Here is a 6,132-nt window from a genome sequence, read left to right as displayed (position 1 = left end):
GACAGTAAGAAAAATAATCTCGGAACTTGGCCATGAGTAAAACCTGCAAGAGCTGTTCACATACAACTTGGAAATGCAGCAGGGTGTTGTGCTGGGACTCCTCTAATGGAGCAAAGCTCAAAAAGAGAAGAAACAATGATTATCCCACCCTACCCCATTTTGCCATACGCCTCTCTGCCACTTTGGTGTTAGTGGGAATGAAGCACAATGGACCAAGGTGCCAGCCTAACTGGCTGTTACCCCCACCCTGACATTGTTCCTAAGGGACAAGTCAGAGCTGTGGTACAGGGGAATTCAAGCACATGCAGGACTCCCAGAAAGAAATGCCTGATGTTTAGGGAGGGGCCTGTGCAGGTGCTGGGGTTCTGGGTGAGTGGATGGAGGTGAAAACAGTGAACTTCGGGGCCCCAGTCTGATGGTGATACTCCATATTGAGGCAGGCTGATGCATGCACCCCATAGAGACGTCCCAGGACAGCAAAGGGAGCTGAGTAGTGAGCTTAAATGGTGGGTCCCAGTCCCAGGGGGTTGAGGAGACAGAGGAGGGCCCAGGGACAGATTTAACATAAAATTGACACTGAATAAAGAACAGGATCAGGGAAATGATGAAGACAAGGAGAAGGGTAAAGACACTGAGTGGAGGGAGGCAGTTAGCATGTATGGGCAGGAATAGGCTATGGGCTTGCCATGAGAGTTTACGAAAATCACCAGTGGAAGGCAGTCCTGGAAACAAAAATAGATGGGACCAAATTGCAAAGGACCTTTTATTCCACAGAAGGAAGTGGAACATTGTCCTAGTGGGCAGCCAAGAGTCAGTTGGACGTACATAGGACCTGAAGTGATTCAGGATGGGAAGAAAAATGGCGGTTGTTTGAGGGACTATTTGGAAAGGTTAATCCTGAGTTTTTTATTGGTCTTTCCCTGAGATCCTACACACCCCCTGGGGAGAGGTGAGAATGTCACAGCAGGAATGCAAAGGCAGCAGACAGAGTTCACTTCTGTGACTTCTGGACACAGCACAGCTGGGATGTGGGAGGGAGACCCCCACCTGCCACTTCCTGCACTTCCTGGTGCATCCTCCAGCAGGGACAGGACCCTGTGCCCTGTCCTACCAGCTGCACATGGGCACCTCATTCCAAAGCCTCAAGAAACGCATACATGCCTGTGTTCAAAAAGAGGGTGAGCTCTGGACTCCTGGGGAGCTGCAAGTGAAAAGGGAAGGACCCTCAGCTGCATTTGTTTGAGCAAGCTCCAGGAGTTTGGTGATGGACAGGGAAGCCTGGCATGCTTCAGTCCATGGGGTTGCAAAGAGTCAGACACGACTGAGCAACTTAACTGAACTGAACTGAGCTGCCTTTGATCAGTGAGGAACTCATCTTTACAGCTATTCCATTGGGTCACTTTGGCCAATTCTCCTTGGTGTATACCAGCCTCACCATGAGGTTGTCTGAGAGGATTCACGGGTAGGGGGAGTCTGAGAACACCCCCAGCGTAAAGGCCATTCTCACATACAACATGGGAAGATGGAACGAAAAGTCATGCCAAACTCACAAGTAGATCAGTTAATTCTTCTGCAGAAAAAAAAAAAAAGGAAAGACAGCAGAAGAAATGGCAATAAGAACAGCTTAAGATAAGCTTGTGAGAACAGATGTAAATGTAGGGGAGAGGGGAAGTCCCCTTCTATACTGAGTTTGAAAATATATAAAGCTTTCCCTCATCTTCAGAGTCCATGCAAGAATTTGCATCCTCTTTCTCACTACCTCTCACTGCTCGTTCTAGTTTTTCCAGTCCTCTTTCTGTTTATTCTTGGCCCCTAATCTCTACCAGCCAAGCACCCATGGTGGTTACCTCCACCCCCATGCATTTTCTCCCAGCATCCCACCCACCTCTTCTCTCTGCTAATCTCTTTCCCCAAGTCCCTGCTCAAAATTTCTTCTTCCAATGCTTTCATGAATGAATTTCCTCTTACCTCTGTGTACATACTTACTTCTCATTTTTTAAGTTGCCTCATATAGTTTAAACTTGTATAAATGTCTCATGGGGCCACATTTACATGAATGAATTTCCTCTTACCTCTGTGTACATACTTTCTTCTCATTTTTTAAGTTGCCTCATATAGTTTAAACTTGTATAAATGTCTCATGGGGCCACATTTACAAACGTCTTCATGTAACTATATATTTTTTTCCTTTACAATTCTGGCTTCTGCTGTTCAGCAGCCAAGTCTCCTTGACCCTTGGGTACAAGCAGTGATTCTTCCTCACAAAAGATGCTAGCCAATCACATGAGCTTATCCACAAAAGAGAAGACAGTCATTAAAGGAGATGGGTTTTGCTCTGCACTGCTCAGAGGCAGAAAGATTTGCTAATTTCTCAGCAACCTTCCCCCATCCCATAGCATGGCTCCCTGAGCTCTCCTATGACATACCTTCTTTTGTTGTTTTCCAAGAAACTTAGACTGAAAGTCCTGTGCCTGTCAGCTGGCAGGGCACCCATCATTGTGCTTTTGTCACACAAATGGTGAAGTGCACAGTTGCATTGAGAGAGAAGGAGAAACACACTACCAGCTCAGGCATTCATTTTAAGCTAGGTCCTGGGGAACATAAAGGGCTGCAAGGGCCTCACACATCCTTCCACTACTCAACCACCCTGAAATCTCCAAGGTCAACAGGCATTTCTGGAGTGACTTTAGGAGTGTGGCCCAACGGCATCCTCATTGGACACTCCAGCGTCAAAGGAATCCGTTTCTAGTAAAGGATTAGCCAACATCCTCTTATAATGAGCAGAGTCATGCAGAGTAAGAATTGGTTGTAAAGAAGCCATCAACTAATGCAGGCCCTGTTGAGAACACATAAAGTGTTCACATAAAGGGAAAGGCTCTGACCAGTGTGCTTCAATTATGTTTTTTTTAGCAGCCTGTCAAATCCTTTTTTAAATAGGATTTGACAGAGATTGAGTTACTTAAAGAGATTTTAATAGAAAAAAGTGGTTAGGCTGTTATTTAAGGATGCTCCACACTCATGGGCATCAAGCCAGTGCTTCCTTCCTCAGCATGGGGTGGACTCCACTGTGTCATCCACACTCTCTCCTGGCTCCTTGGACATACAAATAGTATCTGTTTGTTATGTTAGATGGAAACCATTTTAAAAAATATTTAAGATTTCTAAATAAGGCATAAAAGGTGGCAACATGTCCTTTCAGGGTCATATGGAAGCACTTGTGCAACCAAGGATTCATTATTGATCGGAGCATATATACTCTATTTCACTACTGTTTATTATTGCTTGAAGATCTCAGACTCCGTGAACTTGCATGTTTAACTTGTAGATTTTTGTCTAGTAAAACTGCAAATAATTTCTGTCAAGTATAAAAGAAAAATAATCTCAAACATGCAGCTTATTGCCCTGTGGGACATTAACCACTGTTGCATATAAGCCAGTAATCTTATCCCAACATTCTAGGGACTTCCCTGGTGGTCCAGTGGTTAAGACGCTATGCTTTCAATGCAGGGGGCAGGAGTTCAACCCCTGGTCAGGTAATTAAGATCCCACAAGCCACATAGCATGGCCAAAAAAAAAAAATCTTATCCAAACCTTCCTATATTAAGCTGGCTCGAAATATCCAACTCCTCAAATGGTCTTTGAACCAGCGTTTACCATATTATTGATTAATTATGAGTCAAATAAAATCCTTAATGTGTTCATTTCATATTTGAATGACTCATGTTTTAATTTAAAAAATACGTACTTTGACAAGTTATTAGTCTAGAAACAGCTTTCCCTGAAAGTGCCCTGACCCTGGCCCTCAATGAGCAGGGACCCACTGGCCTGGTCTTATCAGCACCGTGTGCTCATCACTGACTTGATGAGCCCCAGTCCATCCCCAGTGGAGGCAGGATAAAATGGGATCATCTGGAAAACACTGCCAGGAAAATTCTCTCAAATACTCAACATCCTTTTAGGAAGCCTTTCTGTCTTCCTCTTTATCATTTCAGGTTTAATTTCTAAACATCTAAGTAGGGTTGACAGTGTCATTATGAAGACCTTTTGAAAGGGCCATTCACATCACTCACCTATACACTTACATCATTATGTCTGGAACTTGGTAAGGACACAAATCCTCAGCTAGAATTGAGCAGGTTTGTTCCCTGAACAGGGCCCAAGAGTCAAGATGGTGGTCCCTTCCCAAGTGTGAAACTAAGAATCAAGCTGGTTTGAGTAACTGCCTGAGGTGGGGGAAAGGGGGACTATCATTCAGGGTTGACCTTCTCTGTTGACTTCTAAAATATTTATCCAGTATTGTGTTGGAGGAGGGAAGAAGCTGGCTGGGAGGGAGGGAAGCTGATGGTGGTTTGGGGTGGCCAGCCCTTTCCTCTGCACGTGGGCCTCTGTCCTCAACAACCAGAGAGGGGACAACACACCAACCCCTGAGCAGACATCAGGAGGGGAAAATGGAGGAGGGAACGAAAAGACTGTAAAGAGAAGTAAGTTCCTCCACAGTACGTAGGGTACAGAATATCTTAGAGATCACTTTGCCCAGGCCCCTCATTGCACCATCCAGAACTGAAGCACAGAATGTGTGATTCCACCAGCCTAATAGGGAGGCAGAGTTTCCATGACACAACGTGTCTGGGGAGGTGCACACTCTATATCCTGGGTGTAGTTCTGAGAATCTGCCCCGGCTGAAACTGTGGGCTGGTCACAGACACAGTATCTCTGTTCAGACTTGGTTCTCAAGCCTGCAAGGGAGGTGTTTCACATTATCCCACTCTTGCTGCTCTGTGCACCTTTTAGATCTTGTCTGTCTTGGCTTCTGAAGGGCAGAAATTCATTCTCTCTCTCACACACAAACAGACACACGAAAGCTGTCCTGAATGTGTTCTTTGCACGTGTGTAACATTCCCCTTAGAACAGAAGGGGATTTCTGGGTAACAGGAAACATGTAGTTAAGGTTTTGATGACTACACTCCAAAAATGTTATGCCAATTGGCACTTTCAGCGGCAAGGTACAGTGGGGTCCATCTCTGTGCACTCTTTTAATAAATACTGACATCATAAATCTCTTGCATTTTGCTACATTTATTTTAGTGTACCTTTTTTGATCTCTAGTTCATGTTTATGTTCTACTGTATTTCAGGTCTGTGAGTTGTCTGTTCTATTGCATCTCATTTATATTGGATTGTTTACCTTATTGGTTTGGAGGTGTTCTTTAGATATTTTGGATATTATTTTATCCATTGTTTGTGTTTTAACTTTATGTATGACATCTTCGAAATGTAAAAACATTTTTTTTTTTCATCTGGCTTGGTCTTCTTTATTTTTTATTTATTGGGGTATAATTGCTTCACAACGTTGTGCTAGTTTCTGTTGTATAGAAAAGTGAATCAGTCATATGTATACACACATTCCCCTCCCTTGGAGAAGGGAATGGCAACCCACTCCAGTATTCTTGCCTGGAGAATCCCATGGACAGAGAAGCCTGGCCAGTTACAGTCTATGAGGTTGCAAGAGTCAGACCGACTGACTAGCTAAACACTACCCTCTGCCTTCTGGGTTTCTCTCCCATCTAGGTCACCACAGAGCATCTGCAGGATCCCTGCAGGAACAGGCTCTCAGTAGTTATGTATTCCATGCATAGCCGTATATACATGTCAATCCCACCCTCCCAATTCATCCATTCCTCCTTTCCCCTCTTCATATCCATACGTTTGTTCTCTGTGTCTGCATCTCTATTTCTGTGTTGCTGATAGATTCATCTGTATCATTTTTCTAGATTCCACATATATGTGTTAATGTAAGATATTTGTTTTTCTGTTTGACCTACTTCACTCCATATGACAGTCTCTAGGTCATTTAACAAATGACTCAATTTTGTTCCTTTTCATGGCTGTAAAAGTTAATGTAGATCAGTATATCAATATTTTATAACTTCTGGGGTCTGTTTCATGTTTTGAATATAAATATGATTTTAAATGACAAACACATGATACAAATATTTCTAGTATTTTCTAATAATTCTATAGGTTTTGTTTCATTTATATTCATCACAAGTGTGTGGCTAGGAATATAAAATTTTCAGTGGGAAGCAAATGGTATTTCACTTGTTAGAGAAAAATCACAGTTTTTCCCATGATT

Source organism: Giraffa tippelskirchi, chromosome 6 (assembly GCF_054371585.1).
Source record: "Giraffa tippelskirchi isolate mGirTip1 chromosome 6, T2T-mGirTip1v1.2.pri, whole genome shotgun sequence".
In the NCBI taxonomy this organism is placed as follows: Eukaryota; Metazoa; Chordata; class Mammalia; order Artiodactyla; family Giraffidae; genus Giraffa; species Giraffa tippelskirchi.
Note: the sequence above shows the minus strand (reverse complement) of the source record.